The 26,203-nt window shown below is 45.1% G+C and overlaps 1 protein-coding gene across 2 annotated transcripts in view; it reads right to left on the reverse strand.

Moving 5' to 3' along the window:
• LOC138638756 (cytochrome P450 2K4-like) overlaps positions 1-14,320 on the reverse strand; it is a 127,631-nt gene extending 113,311 nt beyond the window's left edge. For both annotated transcript variants that reach the window (XM_069728313.1, XM_069728314.1), the window contains exon 1: positions 14,182-14,320. The gene's annotated coding sequence lies outside the window, so the exon portion shown is untranslated. The remainder of the gene's footprint in view (positions 1-14,181) is intronic.
• Positions 14,321-26,203: the final 11,883 nt, after the last annotated feature.

Raw genomic sequence — 26,203 nt, forward strand, 5'->3', positions numbered from 1 at the left:
TCTAGTTTCCAAAATGGGTCACTTGTGGGGGTTTTCTACTGTTCAGCCACATCAGGGGCTCTGCAAACGCAACGTGATGCCCGCAGGGCATTCCATCAAAGTCTGCATTTCAAAACGTCACTACTTCCCTTCCGAGCCCCAGCATGTGCCCAATCAGTGGTTTACCCCCACATATGGGGTATCAGCGTACTCAGGAGAAACTGGACAACAACTTTTGGGGTCAAATTTCTCCTGTTACCCTTGGGAAAATAAAAAATTGCGGGCTAAAAAATCATTTTTGAGAAAAGAAATTTTTTTTTTAATTTTCATGGCTCTGCGTTATAAACTTCTGTGAAGCACTTGAGGGTTCAAAGTGCTCACCACATGTTAGGACTGGCGGAACGCACCAAGAAAGGTGATATAGATGCGTTCGCAGTCCGGGGTCCACCGTGCAGGTGAAAACCTGCTGCTAGTAAATACAGCCTATATGGCGGTACACTAAAGTATATACACGTGGGTTCAACCTCACCCAGCGTGAAGGGAGCAATCCTGTTGCGTCACAGGATCGCGGTACCGCACCTAAAGCGCGAGCGAGTAGTCAGCGAACTCAACCCCAACTAGGATTGAAGTCCGATTAGACCCTTGCTGGCACTACACCACAACTGGGTGTGTAAGGAAACTAAGTATAAATATATAAATGCACAGGAGTGCGAGTAATGCCGCACTGACGGACGCCACTAACCACACTGGCTTGAGTATGGAAAGCGCAAGGCAAGCGCACGGCGCCGTACAGGCAGACACAGCAAGAGGACGCTGTAATGTGTGTATCGTGCAGATGATTAGTCGGGCGCTAGATAGCTACCAACATCCGCGAGCAGACAACAACTCTAGGGAGGGATATTTAGGAGCTTTCATCCATCGACATACATTCATCTACACACACACATATAACATTATGAGACAATACTAGCGCATGGCCGTGCGGTCATGCGCAGTTTATATAGTTGCAGCACAGGAAGTGGCTACAGCACTTTTGCCCTTCCAAGACCTGCCAAGAGGACCAATGGAATGTGCTGCAGAGCCTGAGCACATGACCCTCGATCTCCAACGGGAGATCTTACCCTGGGCATGCTCAGTACGTGCAGACAAGGACTTAGTCCCAGAGAAGTCTGCTCGCTGCTGACCAGCACTGACTTTAATGGCAGAGACTGGAGAAGCAGCAGCAACTCTTCACACAGAGTCACACTGAGCGAGACGCTGGGATCGACGTCCCTGCTGAGCAGACTCCACTGCGTCTGGAGGAGAATGGGAGACCGCAGCGGAGATGGATCGAGATTCCCCCTGTGCAGCAGAGGAAACTCGACTCCTAACATTACCCCCCCTCCTTGGGCCTCGCTACGTTTGAAGGCAGCAATGAGCTGCGGAGCCCGAATGTGCTCAATAGGCTCCCAGGACCTGTCCTCGGGGCCATAACCCTTCCAGTCTACCAAATAAAATTTTTTACCACGCACCACCTTGCACCCCAAGATAGCGTTCACCTCATAATCGTCCGTAGACGAACCCGATGTCCCAGCAGATGACTCGGAAAACCGGGACATATACACGGGTTTCAAGAGGGACACATGAAAGGTGTCGGTGATACCCAGGGGTGGCGGAAGGGCCAAACGATAGACCACAGGATTAACCTGCTCGAGGACCTTGAATGGGCCCAAGTAGCGAGGAGCAAATTTAGTGGACTCAACTCGCAGCCTGATGTTACGGGCGGAGAGCCACACCAAGTCGCCAGGAGCAAAGGTCGGAGCGGGGCGCCGATGAGCATCGGTGGAGGACCTCATTCTCTCCTTAGAGGCCCGAATGGCTTCATGAGTGCGGTCCCAAATATCCCGTGCCTCCACAGCCCAGTCTGCCACCCTGGAGTCGGCGGAAGACACGGGCATAGGCACAGGCACCCCTGGATGCTGACCATAGTTGAGGAGGAATGGGGTTTGTCCAGTGGAGTCAGCTACGGCGTTGTTCAGTGCAAACTCTGCCCATGATAGCAAGGATGCCCAGTCATCCTGCCTGGCTGAAGCAAAATGTCGCAGGTATGTGACCAAGGTCTGGTTGGCCCTCTCTACCAACCCATTCGTCTCGGGATGATAAGCGGAAGAGAGATTCAACTCAATACTGAGAAGACGACAGAGCTCTCTCCAGAACCGAGACGCAAACTGGGGACCCCGGTCACTGACAATTTTGTCTGGCATACCATGCAGGCGGAAGATATGTCTAATGAACAACGCTGCCAAGGCCCGTGCAGAAGGTAACCGCGGCAGCGGCACCAAATGTACCATTTTTGAGAAATGATCGGTGATGACCCAAATGATGGTACAGCCGCGAGACTTGGGCAAACCCACAACAAAGTCCATCCCGACCATCTCCCAGGGCCTATCTGCCACCGGCAAGGGATAGAGCAAACCAGCTGGCCTTTGACGCGGAGATTTATTTTTGGCGCAGGAAACACACACCAGAACATAATCCCTGACATCCCGGACCATATGCGGCCACCAGTACGTCCTCGCCAGTAGCTCAGATGTCCTCTTTGTCCCAAAGTGTCCACCCACCCTGGACAAATGAGCCCAAGAGAGAACCTCCGGCCGCAAATTAATGGGCACAAAAGTCTTGCCCGGAGGCACAGACTCTAGCGAAACCGGCGCCACGGTTTTCAGGCTCTCGGAAGGGACAATAAGCCGAGGCTCCTCTTCCTCCTCCTCAGTTGACATAAGGGAGCGAGAGAGAGCGTCAGCACGGAAATTCTTCTCCCCGGCGAGATAATGAAGGGAGAAGTGGAACTGGGAGAAGAACAGGGACCATCTGGCCTGGCGAGAATTTAGCCGCTGGGCTGTTTGCAAATAGACCAAATATTTGTGGTCTGTGTAAACTTGGAAGGGAAACCGCGCACCTTCCAGAAGGTGTCTCCACTCCGAAAAGGCCAACTTCATTGCTAGCAACTCCCTGTCCCCGATGGAGTAGTTCCTCTCCGCTGGCGAGAAGGTCTTGGAGAAGAAGAAGCATGGATGCTTCCGACCTTGAGCATCCTTTTGGTAGAGGACTGCTCCAGCACCAACGGACGAGGCATCCACCTCCATTAGGAATGGCTTATCCTCATCGGGACGATGTAAGATGGGAGCGCTAGCAAAGTGGGACTTAATAGAAGTGAAGGCCTTGGAGACCTCTTCCTACCACAATTTGGGATTCGCTCCCTTCTTGGTGAGGGCTACCAAGGGAGCTACCAGAGTTGAGAAGTGGGGAATGAACTGGCGGTAATAGTTTATGAACCCCATAAAGCGCTGCACCGCTTTAAGAGAATGGGGCTCTTGCCAGTCCATCACAGCCTGTAGTTTGGCAGGATCCATAGCCAATCCCTGGGCGGAGATGATATAGCCCAGGAAAGGTAAGGACTCCTGCTCAAACACACACTTCTCCAACTTTGCATAAAGAGAATTTGCCCGTAGGAGGTCGAAGACTCTGCCAACATCTCTCCGGTGGGAGTCAATATCTGGAGAAAAGATGAGAATATCATCCAGATAGACTACAACCGAGGTGGAAAGCATATCCCGGAAGATGTCGTTGACAAAGTCTTGGAAAACGGCAGGTGCATTACAGAGCCCGAAGGGCATCACCAGATACTCATAGTGCCCATCTCTGGTGTTAAATGCCGTTCTCCACTCGTCCCCCTCACGGATGCGAATCAGGTTATAAGCACCCCGCAGATCTAGTTTAGTAAACACTCTAGCTCCCCGAAGCCTATCGAAAAGCTCAGATATCAACGGCAAAGGGTACTTGTTCTTAACTGTGATAGCATTAAGACCGCTGTAGTCTATGCATGGACGTAGTTCTCCATTCTTCTTCTGCACGAAAAAGAACCCTGCCCCAGCAGGTGACACTGACTTCCTGATGAACCCTCTTGCCAGATTCTCTTGTATGTACTGAGACATTGCCTCCGTTTCCGGGAGAGATAATGGATAGACTCGACCCCGGGGAGGCTCAGCACCAGGCAAGAGATCAATAGGACAGTCATAGGGGCGATGGGGCGGAAGAGTCTCCGCTGCCTTTTTGGAGAACACGTCTGCATAAGACCAATATTGCTTGGGGAGAGAGGAGAGATCTGCGGGTACCTCTGTAGTAGTAACCTGAACGCACTCTCGATGACACCTGTTCCCACAAGATTCACCCCATCCCAGAATTCTGCCTGAGGACCACTCGATGTGAGGAGAGTGGTACCGTAACCAATGTATCCCCAAGAGAACCTCATCAATTCCCTCAGGAATGACGAGTAGAGATATAATCTCCTGATGAGATGGTGACATGGACAGAGTAAAAGGGATAGTTTGATGTGTAATCTGTGTGGGCAGTGTCGACCCATTCACCACTCGTACCGTTACTGGTTGAGATAGCATGACCAGAGGAATTGCATGACGCTGGGCGAAGGCTGAAGACATTAAATTGCCCTCCGCCCCAGAATACACGCAGAGTTCCACCGAGTGAGAGGATGAGCCCAATGTTATTGTCCCCTTAAAGGACAATTTGGAGGCAAACGTCGCCGTGTCTAGTGCACCTCCACCAACTACCACTAGACGCTGACGTTTCCTCGACCGCTGGAGACATCTGGAGGCAAAATGTCCAGACTGTTGGCAAAGATGACAAATCTGGAGTGCACGAGCGGTCCGGGACTTAGATCCTGCTCGAGACTCTACCACAGGCTCATGGGGCTCAGGAGCCTCGTCTGGAGATTCCAAAGGTTTGGCGAAGGTGGGAGCCAGCCGAAACCTCTGCCTACACTGGGTTCGCTTTAACCTCCGCTCATGAAAACGGAGATCAATACGAGTGGATAGAGTAATTAATTCCTCCAGTGTGGTGGGAATCTCCCTAGTGGCCAGGGCGTCCTTAACGTGGTCAGCCAGCCCCCTCCAAAATATTGGAATGAGGGATTTATCCGACCACTCCAGCTCAGATGCTAAGGTGCGGAAGTGGACGGCAAAATGACTGACCAAGGACGAGCCCTGAGTCAATGCCAACAATTGGAGCGCCGTATCATGGGTGACACGAGGTCCCAAAAAGACCTGTTTCAGAGTGCTCAGAAACAACGGAGCACTCTGCACCACATGATCGCTACGCTCCCATAGCGGCGTAGCCCACTGCAACGCTCTGTCCGACAGAAGAGACACTATAAATCCCACCTTAGCCTGCTCTGTAGGGAAACGAGAGGCCAGAAGCTCGAGATGGATAGAGCACTGACTCACGAAACCCCTACAAGACTTACTGTCACCAGAGAATTTCTCTGGAAGCGGGAGGCGAGTTAGAGTCGGGACAGGAGCGGCAGTGGACAAGGTGGCTGCAGCAACACTAGCAGCCTGAACAGCGACAGCAGTGACATCCACAGCTGAAGTTGAACGCTCAAGAGCCGCCAACCTTCCCTCCAGCTGCTGGATGTACCGCTGTGAACGCTGATCGTCCATCATTTACTAGCCAGACCCTGGCGCTAGTATTCTGTTAGGACTGGCGGAACGCACCAAGAAAGGTGATATAGATGCGTTCGCAGTCCGGGGTCCACCGTGCAGGTGAAAACCTGCTGCTAGTAAATACAGACTATATGGTGGTACACTAAAGTATATACACGTGGGTTCAACCTCACCCAGCGTGAAGGGAGCAATCCTGTTGCGTCACAGGATCGCGGTACCGCACCTAAAGCGCGAGCGAGTAGTCAGCGTACTTAACCCCAACTGGGATTGAAGTCCGATTAGACCCTCGCTGGCACTACACCACAACTGGGTGTGTAAGGAAACTAAGTATAAATATATAAATGCACAGGAGTGCGCGCAATGCCGCACTGACGGACGCCACCAACCACACTGGCTTGAGTATGGAAAGCGCAAGGCAAGCGCACGGCGCCGTACAGGCGGACACAGCAAGAGGACGCTGTAATGTGTGTATCGTGCAGATGATTAGTCGGGCGCTAGATAGCTACCAACATCCGCGAGCAGACAACAACTCTAGGGAGGGATATTTAGGAGCTTTCATCCATCGACATACATTCATCTACACACACACATATAACATTATGAGACAATACTAGCGCATGGCCGTGCGGTCATGCGCAGTTTATATAGTTGCAGCACAGGAAGTGGCTACAGCACTTTTGCCCTTCCAAGACCTGCCAAAAGGACCAATGGAATGTGCTGCAGAGCCTGAGCACATGACCCTCGATCTCCAACGGGAGATCTTACCCTGGGCATGCTCAGTACGTGCAGACAAGGACTTAGTCCCAGAGAAGTCCGCTCGCTGCTGACCAGCACTGACTTTAATGGCAGAGACTGGAGAAGCAGCAGCAACTCTTCGCACAGAGTCAGACTGAGCGAGATGCTGGGATCGACGTCCCTGCTGAGCAGACTCCACTGCGGCTGGAGGAGAATGGGAGACCGCAGCGAAGACGGATCGAGATTCCCCCTGTGCAGCAGAGGAAACTTGACTCCTAACACCACATGTCTAGATTAGTTCCTTTGGGGGTCTAGTTTCCAAAATGGGGTCATTTGTGGGAGATCTTTAATGTTTAGGCACACAGGGGCTCTCCAAACGCGACATGGTGTTCGCTAATGATTGGAACTAATTTTCCATTTAAAAAGCCAAATGGCGTGCCTTCCCTTCTGAGCCCTGCTGTGCGCACAAACAGTGGTTTACCCCCACATATGGGGTATCTGCGTACTCAGAACAAACTGGACAACAAAATTTGTGGTCCAATTTCTCCTATTACTGTTGGAAAAATAGGAAATTCCAGGCTAAAAAATCATTTTTGAGGAAAGAAAAATTATTTTTTATTTTCATGGCTCTGCGTTATAAACTTCTGTGAAGCACCTGGGGGTTTAAAGTGCTCAGAATGTATCTAGATAAGTTCCTTGGGGGGTCTAGTTTCCAAAATGGGGTCACTTGTGGGGGAGCTCCAATGCATTGGCACACAGGGGCTCTCCAAACGCGACATGGTGTCTGCTAACAATTGGAGCTAATTTTCCATTCAAAAAGTCAAATGGCGCGCCTTCCCTTCCAAGCCCTGCCGAGTGCCCAAACAGTGGTTTACCCCCACATATGAGGTATCGGCGTACTCGGGAGAAATTGCCCAACAAATTTTTTGATCCATTTTATCCTATTGCCCATGTGAAAATGAAAAAATTGAGGCGAAAGAATTTTTTTGTGAAAAAAAAGTACTTTTTCATTTTTACAGATCAATTTGTGAAGCATCTGAGGGTTTAAAGTGCTCACTAGGCATCTAGATAAGTTCCTTGGGGGGTCTAGTTTCCAAAATGGGGTCACTTGTGGGGGAGCGCCAATGTTTAGGCACACAGGGTCTCTCCAAACGTGACATGGTGTCCGCTTAAGAGTGGAGCCAATTTTTCATTCAAAAAGTCAAATGGCGCTCCTTCCCTTCCAAGCCTTACCATGTGCCAAAACAGTGGTTTACCCCCACATGTGAGGTATTGGTGTACTCAGGAGAAATTGCCCAACAAATTGTAGGATCCATTTTATCCTGTTGCCCATGTGAAAATGAAAAAATTGAGGCTAAAAGAATTTCTTTGTGAAAAAAAGTACTTTTTCATTTTTACGGATCAACTTGTGAAGCACCTGGAGGTTCAAAGTGCTCACTATGCATCTAGATAAGTTCCTTGGGGCGTCTAGTTTCCAAAATAGGGTCACTTGTGGGGGAGCTCCAATTTTTAGGCACACGGGGACTCTCCAAACGTGACATGGTGTCCGCTTAAGAGTGGAGCCAATTTTTCATTCAAAAAGTCAAATGGCGCTCCTTCCCTTCCAAGCCCTGCCGTGCGCACAAACAGTGGTTTACCCCCACATGTAATGTATCAGCGTATTCAGGACAAATTGGAGAACAACTTTCGTGGTTCAGTTTCTCCTTTTACCATTGGGAAAATAAAAAAATTGTTGCTAAAAGATAATTTTTGTGACTAAAAAGTTAAATGTTCATTTTTTCCTTCCATGTTACTTCTGCTGCTGTGAAGCACCTGAAGGGATAATAAACTTCTTGAATGTGGTTTTGAGTACCTTGAGGGGTGCAGTTTTTAGAATGGTGTCACTTTTGGGTATTTTCAACCATATAGACCCCTCAAACTGACTTCAAATGTGAGGTGGTCCCTAAAAAAAATGATTTTGTAAATTTCGTTGTAAAAATGAGAAATCGCTGGTCAAATTTTAACCCTTATAACTTCCTAGCAAAAAAAAAAATTTTGTTTCCAAAATTGTGCTGATGTAAAGTAGACATGTGGGAAATGTTATTTATTAACTATTTTGTGTCACATGACTCTCTGGTTTAACAGAATAAAAATTCAAAATGTGAAAATTGCGAAATTTTCAAAATTTTCGCCAAATTTCCGTTTTTATCACAAATAAACGCAGAATTTATTGACCTAAATTTACCACTAACATGAAGTCTAATATGTCACGAAAAAACAATCTCAGAACCGCTAGGATCTGTTGAAGCGTTCCTGAGTTATTACCTCATAAAGGGACACTGGTCAGAATTGCAAAAAACGGCAAGGTCTTTAAGGTCAAAATAGGCTGGGTCATGAAGGGGTTAAACTTAGGCCTTTACAGAGAGCATGGTTGCATGTGCACCAGACTCTTAACATGTAAAAATACATTTGCATCCTGACTACATATAAAAACACATATGATATATAAGGGTATGTAATCCTAAATAAGTGCCCAAACTGACTGCTCATATACACAATACACACTCTCTACACAGTCAAACTTATCATAGTGCACAAGCTACAATATATGCTAACTAGAGATGAGCGAGTTTACTCGTAGCTCGGGTTTTCCACAGCACACTCCGGTGATCTCCAAGTATTTGTTAGTGCTCGGAGATTTAGTTTTAGTCGCCACAGCTGCATGATTTGTGACTGTTAGACAGCTTGATTCCATGTTGGGATTCCCTAACAATCAGGCAACCCCTACACTCAGGCTGGGTAGCAGCTGTAAATCATGCAGCTGCATCAGCAAAAACTAAATCACCGAGTATTAACAAATACTCGGAGATAACCCAAGCGTGCTGGGGAAAACCCAAGCAACGAGTTCACTCGCTCATCACTAATGCTAATCGAAACATATGGCTCTTACCATGGACTTGAGCTTTTCGTGTAGATGTAATACACAGGGCAGCACGGTGGCGCAGTGGTTACCACTGCAGCCTTGCAGCGCTGGGGTCCTGGGTTCTAATCCCACCCAGGACAACATCTGCAAAGAGTTTGTATGTTCTCTCCGTGTTTGCGTGGGTTTCCTCCGGGCACTCCGGTTTCCTCCCACATTCCAAAGACATACTGATAGGGATTCTAGATTGTGAGCCCCATCGGGGACAGTGATGATAATGTGTGCAAAACTGTAAAGCGCTGCGGAATATGTTAGCGCTATATAAAAATAAAGATTATTAATACAGTAGGCTGCATGGGGAGTAGTGCTAGAGCTTTGGCGTGGAATAACGTAAAAAGAGCACTAGCAAAGCAGAAGTAGTAAGGGCCAAATTGTGTAAAGTAGACACACCTTGATATCTGCAAATACAGGCTAGGTAGGTTTAATGAAAGAAGAGTAGTTTTAATGAGGTACTACCCCTTTCCTTTGCTGAACACAAATCTAACACAAAGCTAAGTTTGATGAACTTTTAAAGCTCGTGTTTCATTCTGTGGGTGTCTAACTTTTAAAGCTGCAACAGAAGTCACTGCTACACAAAATAAATAATAATAAGAAAATAATCATATTGGTTCAAAAATTCTGCTCAGGAAGTTTTAATGTTATTTGTGACGCTATTCACTACTCATAGACAAGTCGTCAGGCTGGCCAGTCAAATGTACCAGGGTCAGATACTAAGAGAGCATGTTGAAAACTAAAGGGAAAAGACAAATGCATAGTCACATCATAGTTCAAGGTCAGAATACCAGGAAGATAGCAGACTAAAGCAATGAGGCTAGACAAATGAATGATCAGAATAACCCCTTTCTGACCTTAGACGTACTATCCCGTCGATATGCCCTGGGCCTATCTGACCCTGGACGGGAATGTATGTCATAGCGATCGGCCGCGCTCACGGGGGGAGCGCAGCCGATAGCGGCTGGGTGTCAGCTGCCTATCGCAGCTGACATCCGGCACAATGTACCAGGAGCGGTCACGGACCGCTCCCGGCACATTAACCCCCGACACACCGCAATCAAACATGATCGCTGTGTGCCGGCGGTATAGGGAAGCATCGCGCAGGGAGGGCGCTCCCTGCGGGCTTCCCTGAGACCCCCACAGCAACGCGATGTCATCGCGTTGCTGCGAGGGTCTCTTACCTTCCTTCCTCGCTGCAGGCTCGGATACAAGATGGCTGCGGCATCCGGGTCCTGCAGGGAGGGAGGTGGCTTACCAAGTGCCTGCTCAGAGTGCTGTGCAAACTGTCAGATCATCGATCTGTGATGTCCCGCCCTGGGACAAAGTAAAAAAGTTAAAAAAAAATTTCCAAATGTGTAAAAAAAAAAAAAAATTCCTAAATAATGAAAAAAAAAATATATATATATTATTCCCATAAACACATTTCTTTATCTAAATAAAAAAAAAAACAATAAAAGTACACATATTTAGTATCGCCGTGTCCGTAACGACCCAACCTATAAAACTGTCCCACTAGTTAACCCCTTCAGTAAACACCGTAAGAAAAAAAAAACGAGGCAAAAAACAACGCTTTATTATCATACCGCCGAACAAAAAGTGGAATAACACGCGATCAAAAAGACAGATATAAATAATCACGGTACCGCTCAAAACGTCATCTTGTCCCGCAAAAAAAGAGCCGCCATACAGCATCAAAAATAAAAAAATAAAAAAGTTAAAGTCCTCAGAATAAAGCGATGCAAAAATAATTATTTTTTCTATAAAATAGTTTTTATCATATAAAAGCGCCAAAACATTAAAAAATAATATAAATGAGGTGTCGCTGTAATCGTACTGACCCAAAGAATAAAACTGCTTTATCAATTTTACCAAACGCAGAACGGTATAAACGCCTCCCCCAAAAGAAGTTCATGAATAGCTGGTTTTCGGTCATTCTGCCTCACAAAAATCGGAATAAAAAGCAATCAAAAAATGTCACGTGCCCGAAAATGTTACCAATAAAAACGTTAACTCATCCCGCATATAACAAGACCTCACATGACTCTGTGGACTCAAATATGGAAAAATTATAGCTCTCAAAATGTGGTAACGCAAAAAATATTTTTTGCAATAAAAAGCGTCTTTCAGTGTGTGACGGCTGCCAATCATAAAAATCCGCTAAAAACCCTCTATAAAAGTAAATCAAACCCCCCTTCATCATCCCCTTAGTTAGGGAAAAATTAAAAAAATGTATTTATTTCCATTTTCCCATTAGTGTTAGGGCTAGGGTTAGGGTTAGGGCTACGGTTAGGGCTAGGGTTAGGGCGAGGGTTAAGGTTAGGGTTAGGGCTAGGGTTGGGGCTAGAGTAAGGGCTAGGGTTAGTGTTAGGGCTAGGGTTAGGGCTAGGGTTAGGGCTAGGGTTAGGGCTAGGATTAAGGCTACAGTTAGGGTTCGGGCTAAAGTTAGGGTTAGGGTTGGGGCTAAAGTTAGGGTTAGGGTTTGGATTACATTTACGGTTGGGAATTGGGTTGGGATTAGGGTTAGGGGTGTGCCTGGGTTAGAGGTGTGGTTAGGGTCACCGTTGGGATTAGGGTTGGGGGTGTGTTTGCATTAGGGTTTCAGTTATAATTGGGGGGTTTCCACTGTTTAGGCACATCAGGGGCTCTCCAAACGCGACATGGCATCCGATCTCAATTCCAGCCGACTCTGCGTTGAAAAAGTAAAACAGTGCTCCTTCCCTTCCGAGCTCTCCCGTGTGCCCAAACAGGGGTTTACCCCAACACATCGAGTACGAGCGTACTCAGGACAAATTGGACAACAAATTTTGGGGTCCAATTTCTCCTGTTACCCTTGGAAAAATACAAAACTGGGGGCTAAAAAATAATTTTTGTGGGAATTTTTATTTTTTATTTTTTTTTACGGCACTGCATTATAAACTTCTGTGAAGCCCTTGGTGGGTCAAAGTGCTCACCACACATCCAGATAAGTTCCTTAGGGGGTCTACTTTCCAAAATGGTGTCACTTGTGGGGGGTTTCAATGTTTAGGCACATCAGTGGCTCTCCAAATGTAACATGGCAACCCATCTAAATTCCTGTCAATTTTGCATTGATAAGTCAAACGGCGCTCCTTCCCTTCTGAGCTCTCCCATGTGCCCAAACAGTGGTTTACCCCCACATATAGGGTATCAGCGTACTCAGGACAAATTGTACAACAACTTTTGTGGTCCAATTTCTTCTCGTACCTTTGGGAAATTAAAAAAATGGGGGCAAAAATATAATTTTTGTGAAAAAATATGATTTTTTATTTTTACGGTTCTGCATTATAAACTTCTGTGAAGCACTTGGTGGGTCAAAGTGCTCACCACACCTCTAGATAAGTTCCTTAGGGGGTCTGCTTTCCAAAATGGTGTCACTTGTGGGGGGTTTCAATGTTTAGGCACATCAGTGGCTCTCCAAACGCAACATGGCATCCCATCTCAATTCCTGTCAATTTTGCATTGAAAAGTCAAACGGCGCTCCTTCCCTTCCGAGCTCTCCCATGCGCCCAAACAGTGATATACCGCCACACATGGAGTATCAACGTACTCAGGAGAAATTGTACAACAACTTTTGGGGTCCAATTTCTTCTCTTACCCTTGAGAAAATAAAAAATTGGGGGCGAAAAAATAATTTTTGTGAAAAAACATGATTTTTTATTTTTACAGTTCTGCATTATAAACTTCTGTGAAGCACTTGGTGGGTCAAAGTGCTCACCACACTTCTAGATAAGTTCCTTATGGGGTCTACTTTCCAAAATGGTGTCACTTGTGGGGGGTTTCAATGTTTAGGCACATCAGTGCCTCTCCAAACGCAACATGGCGTCCCATCTCAATTCCTGTAAATTTTGCATTGAAAAGTCAAATTGCCCTCCTTCGCTTCCGAGCTCTGTCATGCGCCCAAACAGTGGTTTACCCCCACATATGGGGTATCCGCGTACTCAGGACAAATTGTACAACAACATTTGGGGTCCATTTTCTCCTGTTACCCTTGGTAAAATAAAACAAATTGGAGCTGAAATAAATTTTTTGTGAAAAAAAGGTAAATGTTCATTTTTATTTAAACATTCCAAAAATTCCTGTGAAACACCTGAAGGGTTAATAAACTTCTTGAATGTGGTTTTCAGCACCTTGAGGGATGCAGTGTTTAGAATGATGCCACACTTGGGTATTTTCTATCATATAGACCCCTCAAAATGACTTCAAATGAGATGTGGTCCCTAAAAAAAATGGTGTTGTAAAAATGAGAAATTGCTGGTCAACTTTTAACCCTTATAACTCCCCAACAAAAAAAAATTTTGGTTCCAAAATTGTGCTGATGTAAAGTAGACATGTGGAACATGTTACTTATTAAGTATTTTATGTGACATATCTCTGTGATTTAATTGCATAAAAATTCAAATTTGGAAAATTGCGAAATTTTCAAAATTTTCACCAAATTTCTGTTTTTTTCACAAATAATCGCAGGTATTATCAAAGAACTTTTACTACTACCATGAAGTACAATATGTCCCGAGACACCGTGTCAGAATTACTAGGATCCGTTGAAGCATTACAGAGTTATAACCTCATAAATGGACAGTGGTCAGAATTGTAAAAATTGGTCTGGTCATTGACGTGCAAACCACCCTTGGGGGTAAAGGGGTTAAGGTCCATGGACAGGCAGCAATAATATCAACAAACAGAGCATTGAAATACAAGGCAAAGATACCACTGAGCACATGCTATGACTGGCAGAGATCAGGGACTGAAAGCTTGGTTAAGTAGCTGGGTAATTACTTAGAACAGGGAACACCAGAAAGAAGCTCAGCATCTCCCAGTCTCAGATTGGATGACTGAGCTGTCTTTCAATATAGTGACAACTCATCCTGCCCCTAACTCTTTCCGTAACCCCTTTCTTTCAGCACCATGGAATTAATGGTGCTATATAAATAATAATAATAATAATAATAATAATAAAGAATTAAAGAAAACTGTAAGAAAAGTAATCAATAATCATACCTGTGGTGCTGACTGTAAACAGGACACAGCACACTGCACTGATCCAGTCTTCTCTCTTCTGTCTTCTGCACTCGGAGGATTTTTATACAAGTGAAAACTTTACAAGTAACTCCACCCTGTATTTAGCCCTAGGAAGCTGTGATGAAATGTGCCAGTTCTCTGCCAATGGACCTTTGTGCCGAATAAAATAAACAAACTTTTTATAGATCTCTAACATGAAAACACTAAGAGTTCGTCAGCATAGCGACAAGAGCAATTCTGTCTGCACAGCTTTGCATTAGAGATTATTGAATCTTTTGAAATTCAAGTTTTGCCAGCTTCTTCCAAATATTTGCCTCACAGCAAATTGATTTGCCACGAATCTCAGTTGCTGCAAAGTTTCCAGTCACCCAATAATGACATCATTATTGATATAGGTTAATGCTGTATCATGCCGCTTTGGGTATGGGTCGGCGCTAGATTTTTATGTGCCCGCCCCTTTTTAGGGTCTGCCCATAGGGGGTGTCTGTATATACTTATTGTTTCACCCTTATTTGGTGCAGCCCTATCAGGGATCCTTTATACTCTATAGGGTTCCATATTATGAGTACGGTAGGAGGGTCAGCAACTGTTCTTGGTCTACGGCGCAGGCGCACCTTGTGGGAGCTATGCGTCCCACTGAGATGCATTGCGTGCGTTCCAAACATACCAGACGACTGACCCATCATACCAGAAGTACTCTATGCGACCTCAGACGCGTCACACGCCATGGGCGGAGCTTCGCTCACGCGCTGTTGGTCCGAACATACAAATGACACAGTAGTGAGGGAGATCGGTAAGGCGGCTCAGTCATACCTTGCTCCCCTGATGATTCGGGTAGGATGAAACGCGTCGGGAGACGCTGTCTTATGTCACGGCCTCACCATTACCTTACCACGGCAAACGAAACCGACAGACTCCGGTGAGATCCACCCACAACAGTGGGTTAAATGTGTGGTGATTCTAACCCGCAACAGCAAGCGGGATCTGTCTGTGCAATTCTATATGTTTGTACAGTAATCGGGTTGCATTCAGATATAATGTTATATCCACACTAAAGGTATATGGTCTGCACTGACCACTGTTATAACGCTCATTAGCTAGGCTATGGGTGAGATACAGGTTCGCTATACAAGGGTCTAGTGCATTATATATTTCTCATGAGGCTTTGGTGACTTACTGCTTTATTATTGACTGTTTTTACACACCCAGCACACTTTTTGTTGTTGCATACAACTAGCTTAGGGTTGTGGCGCCATACGCGCCTGGTAGCAATATCCGTATATCAACAAAGGGAATGCTCTAGGTGACACTCTCGATTTATGGCTGTGGCATGTATCAGTTATGAGATGGATATGGTTCTTAGTGACAATATAAGAGACACCACATTACCATAATAACAGATCGAGAGGTATATATTGACTAGTACTTCCCAGTTCTTTCGGTACTATATGCTATCTATTTTGGTCTCTATCCAATACATTAGGACCAATAAACACAGTCAATTGCTTGTTGTATGTCTACGTCTATTTGTCTTCCCCTTGCTGTGTTTGGTATAGGGCACACGTATCACAGATCCCTGGTTTTTGTATTTTGTTCCTTTAGTGGTCATTTATATTTTATTTTTAGTATTAATAAAAGCTAAGTTTTATCCAGTATCCAACTGCTATTGCTTGTCCAGGCTGTCTAGCAGCCACAAATCATTCAGCTGCGTGGACATAAACTAAATCTCCGAGCACGCCGAAATACTCGGCGTAAGCCATAGACCACCAGGTAGTAGTATAAAATGCGAGTTTTGTTTGAACATTAAAATAAGAAAGTACCAAGTACACAAATAAATAACAAAAAATCATGAAGTATGGAGGAGACATGGACGTAGGCAAGAAGATGGTGGAGGTCCAATAAGACACGGGAAGAAAAAGAGAAAAGTCACCAGATTATACATAGAAGACACAAAAGAGAATGGTAAAACCAAAAACACTCAGTTTGAAAAAATGTTTGCAGTAATCCGCAAGTGCTAGTAAAAGATGTAAATAACAGGGTATTTGGTTGATACGTTTTTTGCAAAAAATGTATACTAAGCTGCTCTACCAATCTTCACGGTATACCCATATCAGAGCAGTCCTAACTAATGTATGCAATCCCTATCTGATGTATTTAAAAACCTGATCATCTGTATATTACCTGTGTGAACAGGGTTCAGAGAGGAAAAATCCATGTGTGCATACAGGGTAGAACAGCTTTTGTGCAGATAGCCCAAGAGGAGTGGTGGAACTCCCCAGTCTTGTAGACACAAGAGAACAATTATGGAAACAGGAACACATGGGCTACTTGCACAGTGAACAAGTCTGTAAGAACATGTTCACACACCACCAAGAAACCTGAAGACACAAAAGAGAATGGTAAAACCAAAAACACTCAGTTTGAAAAAATGTTTGCAGTAATCCGCAAGTGCTAGTAAAAGATGTAAAAAACAGGGTATTTGGTTGATACGTTTTTTGCAAAAAATGTATACTAAGCTGCTCTACCAATCTTCACGGTATACCCTTATCAGAGCAGTCCTAACTAATGTATGCAATCCCTATCTGATGTATTTAAAAACCTGATCATCTGTATATAACCTGTGTGCATACATTAGTTAGGACTGCTCTGATATGGGTATACCGTGAAGATTGGTAGAGCAGCTTAGTATACATTTTTTGCAAAAAACGTATCAACCAAATACCCTGTTATTTACATCTTTTACTAGCACTTGCGGATTACTGCAAACATTTTTTCAAACTGAGTGTTTTTGGTTTTACCATTCTCTTTTGTGTCTTCAGGTTTCTTGGTGGTGTGTGAACATGTTCTTACAGACTTGTTCACTGTGCAAGTAGCCCATGTGTTCCTGTTTCCAGATTATACATAGGCAGCACCAAACGTCTGTGAACATACTCAGATCAATGCTGGGTCAACTAGTTGAGCAATATGCCAACTAGCTGCCATGAGCTGCCATGAAATCACATTTGCTTACCCAATTTTAGTCTGGACCACTGAATCCTTCCTTGCGGTCCCCGACGCGCGTTTCGCATTTAAGGCATATTACTCAACTTCCATGTCTCCTCCAAATTTAATATTTTTTTTCTTATTTATGATTATTTTTCTTATTTATTTGTGTATTTTGCACATTCTAATTGTAATTTTCAAACAAAACTCGCATTTTATACGTCTCCCTGGTGGTCTATGGCTTACTCCATTTCTCTTTGGTGATGTAAGGAGAAGACTTGGTATATTTTTATAAAATAGAACCACTGGACTACATTTTTTCAGTGTAATAGTATCCTACTTTTAGTTAGGGTTTTAGTCCCTGTGTACAGCGCGACTCTGTGAGGCAACAGCGCTCACTTTCATTTTACACGGGGTGAAGTTTAATTCACGCGTGAGCTCAGTGTCCATCCGCCATTACTTGCAGCAGGTATCTCTGCACGGTGGACCACGGGCTGGGAACGCATCTCGTATCTATCACCCTATTACTTGGTGCGTTCCGCTAGCCCTACCAGGTGATGACGTGTGACAATCCTGTAGCTGTCAGCTGTGATAGCTGACAACTTGCTGCATCAGCCAAGATCAGTGTTGGTACCGAATACAGTTTAACCCCTTAAATGCTGTTGTCAATAATGACTACAGCATCTAGATGGTTAACAGAGTGTGGGGGGGGCTCCCTCTTTAACCCCACCGGCACCCTGAGATCATGATTGTGTGGTCCTGATGTTTTCCATGGCAATTCATGGCCAAATAATGGCCTTAAAGTTTGCCGACTACAGTGGTCGGTTCATAAGTTATCAACAATTTGATTGTAAAAATACATTTTTTAATGTCTGTCATAATTCCTGAAAAGCACCTGAAGGGTTAACAAACTACCTGAAAGCAATTTTGAATACGTTGAGGGGCGCTGTTTTTAAAATGATATCACTTTTCGGAGGTTTCCAATATATAGGACCCTCAAAGTGACTTAAAAGGTCTCTAAAAAAAACAAGTTTTGTAAATTTGCTCGAAAAAATGAAAAATTACTGCTTCATTTTAAAACCTTCTAAAACGCGAACAAAATAAAACAACATTTTACAAATGGTGCTGATGTAAAGCAGACATGTGGGAAATGCTATTTATTAATATTTTTGTGTAGTATGACTATCTGGATTAAAGGGATAATCATTCAACGTTTGAAACTTGCAATTGTCTTGAAATGTTTGTAAAATTTCTGACATTTTTATAAATAAATGCAGAAAAGTCAACATAAATTTATCTTTATCATAAAGTACCATGTATAACAAAAACGGTCTCAAAATTATTCTGATAAGTTGAAGCATTCGAGAGTTATTTGCACATAAAGTGACACTTGTCTGCATGAACCCTAAAGGGTTAATCTTCATTGTGGAAACAAGGTGCCAAGGGCCCACCAGAAACCTTGATTTTGGGGTCTTATTCCAAAGCTGGCTGCTAATATTATGTGACCTTTATTTATAACTTCTCCATACATACAACCATGGAAAGATGGCTGTATTTGATGGAACCATCTTGGCTGTCAACACGAGCCATGGCGACTGGACGCTCTCAATGTACAGAGCCGAAACAGTGCAGCTCCATACACTGTGTAGAGGCCAATCTCAGATACCGCAGATCAACACAGTCGCTTCGATTAAATGTTGGATGTCAGAACCTCAAAAATCTTATTTTTATAAAGGATATAGGAAGATAAGGAAGCTGGAAAATGATTGGTGAGAAAAGGGCTTGAGTGGCAAAGTTGAAATGGGATTATGGGATGCAATGTGATCTGCTTTTACCCATTTAGATAATCTTAGGCAAAGTATGTAATAAAATGGATAGCTTATTAAATAAATGCTTTTTATATTGTGCATCAACAGTGTCACTGTGACAGAGACGGAGACGCTACAGAGGGTATGAAGGGGCGGACCCACTGAACCGTGAAAATGATCCTCCCACGGGCGAGCTGACCACATGGACCACCCCCTATACAGGGAGCGTTAGGGACAGACCCGTGAGAAACTATCGCCACGGCAGCTGGAAGGCAGAGAGAAAGGGCTAGAAGAAGGACCCAGAAAGGTATACTAGACCAATAGGACTTAAACAGGACAGAGGTGTGGTACAAGAGGACAGCACGAACTGGTAGGTAACTGAGGTGAGGCCGGCGACTGGAACAAGGACAGTGCAGTGGACACGGACAAGCAGGCAGGACAAAGTGGGAGCCGACAGGATGAGGAACTGGGACTGTACCTAGAGGGATAATGGAAGAAGCACAAGGTCAGGTATACGAGAACGCTGGACAAAAGTGCAGCCTAAATCACTTGCAGGCACAAATGAACACAAGGCAAGGTTTGGAGGAAGAGGCGGGATAATAAGGCCAGCGCAGTGAGAACTACTGGGTTGGAGTCCTCCAGGAGATAGAGAGGAAAAGACGGAGAGGCAGTGACACTCTCAGAGGTGAGAGCGCACACCGCTAAACCGAGTGTGCGCGCGCAGCTGACAGGAGGCAGAGACCGGGAGCGCGCGCAGAGGAGAGGACGCCAGGCGGGAACCCGCAGCAGTGGAGGCACACCGAGGCGCCGAACACAGGTGAGTACAACAGGGGGCAGGGAGCCACGGTGGAAGCGAGGGTGTGACAGTCACATACTATACATGTGGAAGGTGGGGCCCCACTGGAGATTCACTTACTCTTCTGTTGAGTCTGAACCTGAATCTCATTAATAGGAAAATTGATTGATTTTATGAGGCAATGTTTTCTTACATGTATGGCGCATGTCGAGTCTTCTCCTTTGATGTCATCTCCGGTGCATTTCCAGCACATATCAGCTGATTTGAACAGATGGCATGTGCACCTAACAGCTGCGGATGGAATCGTGATCCACCCGTGGCTGTTAACCTGTTAAATGTTGCTGATGGCAGAGGCGTATCTAGGGTTTCTGTTGTGAATTCCGCTCTTGGGCTCCCTCCGGTGGTTGTAAGTGGCACTTTTGTGAGTTCTGCTCTTGGGCTCCCTCTTGTGGTTTCAAGTGGTATGGCTGCTCCTTGGAGTTAGCTGTCATCAGCTGCTTCCACTTATCGTCTCTTCTGCTCTGCTATTTAGGCCTGGCTCTTTCCTTCAGCCAGTGCCACTTGTATATGGTTCCTGTTTGGATTCACATCTCTTTGGATTTCCCTGTTATCCTGACCAGTTCAGCAAAGCTAAGTTTTTGCTTGCTCTTTTCTGTCCATAGATTGTGGACGTATCCGTTCTGTGCTTTCTATGTTTGTCCAGCTTATCAGTATGAATTAATTCTGTCTTGCTGGAAGCTCTGGGAAGCAGATTTACCCTCCACACCTTTAGTCAGGTGTGGAGATTTTTGTAATCTCTGCGTGGATTTTTTGTAGTGTTTTATACTGACCGCACAGTATTCCATCCTGTCCTATCTATTTAGCTAGACTGGCCTCCTGTGCTCATCCTGGTTTCATTCTGTGTATGTCTTTTCCCTCTCCACTCACAGTCATTATTTGTGGGGGGCTAATCTATCCTTTGGGGATTTTCTCTGAGGCAAGATAGCTTTCCTGCTTCTATCTTTAGGGGTAGTTAGCTCTTAGGCTGTGACGAGGTGCATAGGGAGAGTTAGGAGCATCCCACGGCTACTTCTAGTGTTGTGTTGAGCTTAGGGACTGCGGTCAGTACAGTTACCACTTCCTTCAGAGCTCGTTCCATGTTGCTCCTAGACCACCGCATCATAACAGGTTTCTGGCACCCGGGGCAAGAATACATTTTGGCGCCCCCCCCCAGAACGTATGTGAATTGCACACTTAGTCATCTACCCACGAGCCACTCTCCCTAATCCTCTCAATATTCAGTGAAAAACTGAGAGAAGAAGAGAAACTCGTTGTCACAGGACCATAAGTATGTCAGCACAAGCATGTGATTTGTATACTTCTGACCACATTCCAACTAGACTCTCTCAGTCCATTTTAATTGAGTGCGGCCACACATGTCCAGTCAGCATGTGACCACATTACTGTAAATGGCTAGCACGAGAGAATCCTGACAGCGTGCAGTGCACACTGTGAGAAGTCAGAAGTCTGCAGTCACAAAGAATGACTGCAGACTCATTACAAACCTGGACATCCCTTTAATGCTCCTAACATACATAAAAACATTAGTCAGTATCACAAATACCATTTACAGCCAGGTACCTTATAGATGGCGCCATCTCTTGAGCCGTTCTCCCTTTTCTTCATCTTGTCCAGACCCCATGATGAGTTTTCTCATCCACAGCCGTCTCTGTGGACTTCCATCTCCACATGATTCTCCACATGATGCCCTTAAAGATACAAGTGTCATTATAATGCTCCTGAATAAAAAATTGACCCTCACTATATTGTCTGCACAAAATATGACCCCCACACTGTCCCTCTTTTGGTACATGCTCTTCACACTGACCTCTCCTTTCCATACCAGCCCCTCTTCACACTGTCCTCTCACACTGTGTCCCCCTATAGGGCCCAGTATTTATACTGTACTCTCTGATCACACTCCCCCTCCTTGGTATACAGTCCCCTCCTGGCTGTGCCCTTACACTGTCCCCCCATGCTACGCCCCCACTACTCAGTTTCCATTCTGTGCCCACTCACTTTTCTCCCCCATACTGTCTCCTCACACTATTCCCCTCCCTCCTCATACTGTCTACTCTCACATCCCTCCTGTTCACCATACTGTCTCCCCATATATTTACCCCCTCACTTTCTATACTGCCTGCTCACCTGACACCCCATACTGTGTCTGCACACATCCCATCACCCTCACTCCCCGTACTCTGTCCACATACATTTTTCACATCGCTACTCATACTGTGTCCACATACATTCCCCCGTTCGCTCCTCATACTGTCTGCACCCATCCCCCATACTGTTTCCTCAGATATGCCCCCAATGCTCCTGTACTGTTTCCTCATATATGCCCATTATTTTCCTCTACCCCACCCCATCATTGATCTCTTCCACACCTCCATCTTTGCCTTCTCCACCACCACTATCATTGCTTTCTCCCCAACCACCCCATAATTTCCCATTCCACCACCTCCATCATTTCCTCCTTTGCCTTTTCCACCATATCCATCATTTTCTCTTCTCCCACCATCCCCATCATTGCCCTTTCCACCACCATCATCGTGCTTTCCGCCGCCATCACCATACTTGCCCATTCCACCACCTTCATCATTTTCTCCCCCTTCAATATCATCAGTGTGCTTTCCACCACCACCTTCCTTGTCCATTCTACCACATCCATCATTTCTTCCCCACTTCATTATTGCCCTTTCCACCACCTCCATGATTTCCTCCTCCCCACCATCATTGCATTCTCCCCCCACCACCATCATTGCCAATTCCACCACCTCCATCATTTCCTCCCCCACCCCCATCATTGCCCATTCCACCACATCCATTCCTCCTCCCCCTCCATCCCAATTATTGCACTCTCCCTGTCAGCCCCATCATTGCCCTCACCTTTCCTCCCCGTACACACACACAAAACCAATTACGTCTCTACACATTCACCCGCAGCACTACGCATGCACGCACAAACACACACACATATTGCGCACAGTATAATGGCCACACCAAGTTACTCCTACACACGCAGCTGAGCTTCGTACACCTTGCACACACGGCTCCGCTCCGTACACCTCGTACACACGTGGCTCCACTCCATACACCTTGTACACACGCGGCTCTGCTCCGTACAGCTTGTACACACGCGGCTCTGCTGTGTGGGGGCGGCAGAATGCCACCGACGAGGAGCCTCCTTGGACCGCAGCATCATCAGGCGGCCCGTTGGCGCCCCCTGTCGACTGCACACGGGCACATGCCCCGTCTGCCCCCCCTGGATACACCACTGGCTGATGGGTTGGCATGACAACCTGGGGACTGCAGGAGACCCTTGGGGTTGTAATTGCTGGATTGCTATGAACGCCGCCCAGTGGTTGGCACTCATAACAAGTGAGCATTTTTGCTACACAGAGCAGGGCTTCATCCCTGCTCTACGTAGCACAAGCAATCGGATGATAGCAGTGTCTAGTCTTCCATGGAGACTATAGAACCAAGTGTAAAGTAAGAGAAAAATGTTTTTAAAAATATTAAAAAAAGTTAAAAATGAGTATGTCATTTCCATTCTCACCATTTTAAATAAATCAATAAAAAAATGCACATATTTGGTATTGCAGCATTCAGAATCACCCAATCTATTAATATGTTAGAAGAATTAAACAAATCGGTGAACGGCGTAACGAGAAAAAAAGTCAAAACACTAGAATTATGTTTTTTTGGTCACCACAACATTGCATTAAAATGCAATAAAGGTGATCAAAACATTATATCTGCAAAAAATGATATCAATAAAAATGTCAGTTTGGAGCTAAAAAAAAAAAAAGCCCTCTCCCAGCCCCAGATCAAGAAAAATGGAGATGCTACGAGTCTCGGAAAATGAGGCAATTTTTTTTTTTAAACAAAATTTTTTTTTTCATCACATAAAAAAAAAGAACCTACCGTATATACTCGAGTATAAGCTGACCTGAGTATAAGCCGAGACCCCTAATTTTGCCCCTAAAAACTGGGAAAACTTAATGACTCGAGTATAAGGCTAGGGTGGAAAATGCAGCAGCTACTGGTAAATTTCAAAAGTAAAAATAGATACCAATAAAAGTAAAATTAATTGAGACATCAGTAGGTTAAGTGTTTTTGAATATCCATATTGAATCAGGAGCCCCATATAATGCTCCATACAGTTTATGATGGGCCCCATAAGATGCTCCATACAAAATACGCCCCACATAATGCTCCATAAAGTTTATGATGGGCCCCATAAGATGTTTCATATTAAATATGCCCATAAAATGCTGCACAAATGCTGATTATAACCCCATAAGAAGCTCCATAGAGACATTTGCCCCATATAATGCTCCACAAATGTTGATTATGGCCCCATAAAATGCTCCATAAAGATAGTTGTCCCATACAGTGCTGCACAAACTGTGAGTATCACCCCATACAGTGCTGCACAGACTTTGATTATCGCCCCATAAGATGCTCCATACAGACACTTGCCCCATACAGTGCTGCACAAACGTTAATTATGGCCCCATAAGATGCTCCATAAAGATATTTGCCCCATATGCTGTTGCTGCGATAAAAAAAAATCACATACTCACCTCTCGTCGCTCAGGCCCTCGGCACTTTAAATTTTCACCTCTCCTCCTTCCGGGCGCCGCTCTGTCTTCAGCATCTTCTGCACTGACGTTCAGGCAGAGGGCGCGCACTAACCACGTCACCGCGCCCTATGACCTGAGCGTCACTGCAGAAGACGCTGAAGATGGAGAGGCGCCCGGAACAAGAAGAGGTGAATATCGTGCAGCGCTCCCCCTCCCCATTATACTCACCTGCTCCTGGCGCGGTCCCTGGTTCTCCGGCGCCGCAGCTTCTTCCTGTATTGAGTGGTCACCGGTCACTACAGGAAGAATCTGCGGCACCGGGAGAACCAGAGACCTGCAGGGACAACGCCGGTGGCAGGTGAGTAGTATTAGACTCCCCTCCCCCGCCGACTCCTGGGTATGACTCGAGTATTAGCCGAGAGGGGGACTCTACTAACTCATAATGACCTGAACAATCATAATGGTCGATCAGTTTAAGAATTTGGTGAACATGATAAGAAAAAAAAACAAAAGACAATTGTGGAATTGCCCTTTGTTTGCAATTTCACTACACTTTGATTTTTTTTTTACCATTTTTCATTACACTATATGGCAAAAGCAATGATGTCATTCATAAGTGCAACTCGTCCTGCAAAAAACAAGCCATCACATGGCCATATTGACAGAAAAATAAAAAAGTTATGGCTCTGGGGAGCAAAATCAGAAACGAAAAAACGAAAATGGGCTACGGCGTGAATTTGGTTAAAGAGACACTGTTCCCATGTCTACCTCCGTGCACAGCTGAGAGAGCCGATCTATCACACCACATTTACACATTGACTATTAGGTCAGTTTTTTACATCAATATTTGTAAACCAAAACCATGACTCTGGTATTGTCGATGTTTTCCTGTTTGATAACCCGTGTTATTTTAACCTGACTAACTTTAACTCCATCCACTTAATACCCCATAAAATAAAATGAGGACATCATAACTTATTTGGATAATTATGGACACAGTAGCCTTTATTCAACCAAAAATACAATGGTTTAAGGCACAAAATAATATAACACGCTGGTATGGGTTCTTGAAGCTTTCAAAATCTGGTGATAACCAAACATAAAAATGTGAACATAAAATATACCATAAATTACTCCCAGCCATTACTCTACTGGCTCAAGAGCATTATAACCACAAGGGTTCCATTGTTCACTTAACTTCCTGGTGATTCAACAAACCCTTGCCATGACTCCCCCAAAAAATTTACCAGATCCAGAACCATATTTTAATTCCAAATTGAGGAATTCATATCCCATCCATATCCAGACCAATTTATAACCAACTTCAAGTATCCCCCCAACTGCCACAACAAGGGTCTTTGATTACCTCAAATGCCAGAGACCCCTACACTGAAATGCTATGGCCCTTTCGATACCCTCCTGCAAGCCAAGTGCCCAGAGGTCACTACCCACCACATTCAAATAGATCCCATCTGTCAACCAGAAATCATCCTCCCCTTTTTCCAACTCAAAATGCTGATCCGATACCCCCCGTTCCTACAAAGAAAACTAGACACAGCCCTGTTCACATTAATTCTGGCTTTATTGATCTTATCTACCAACCTTGCATTGCGCCAACATTTACGCGTAACTATTTCTAACCACACCATGATGATATCCGAAAAGACGTCCTAAGCCATAGCAAATCTTGCTTTATGCCCTTAAAAAACTCCCTAAAAGGCCGAACCCCAAGATCATTACCCCCGACATGTAATACCAGAATATCAGGAGCACTATACAACCAA

This window comes from Ranitomeya imitator, chromosome 5, assembly GCF_032444005.1.
Source record: "Ranitomeya imitator isolate aRanImi1 chromosome 5, aRanImi1.pri, whole genome shotgun sequence".
Lineage (NCBI taxonomy): Eukaryota > Metazoa > Chordata > Amphibia > Anura > Dendrobatidae > Ranitomeya > Ranitomeya imitator.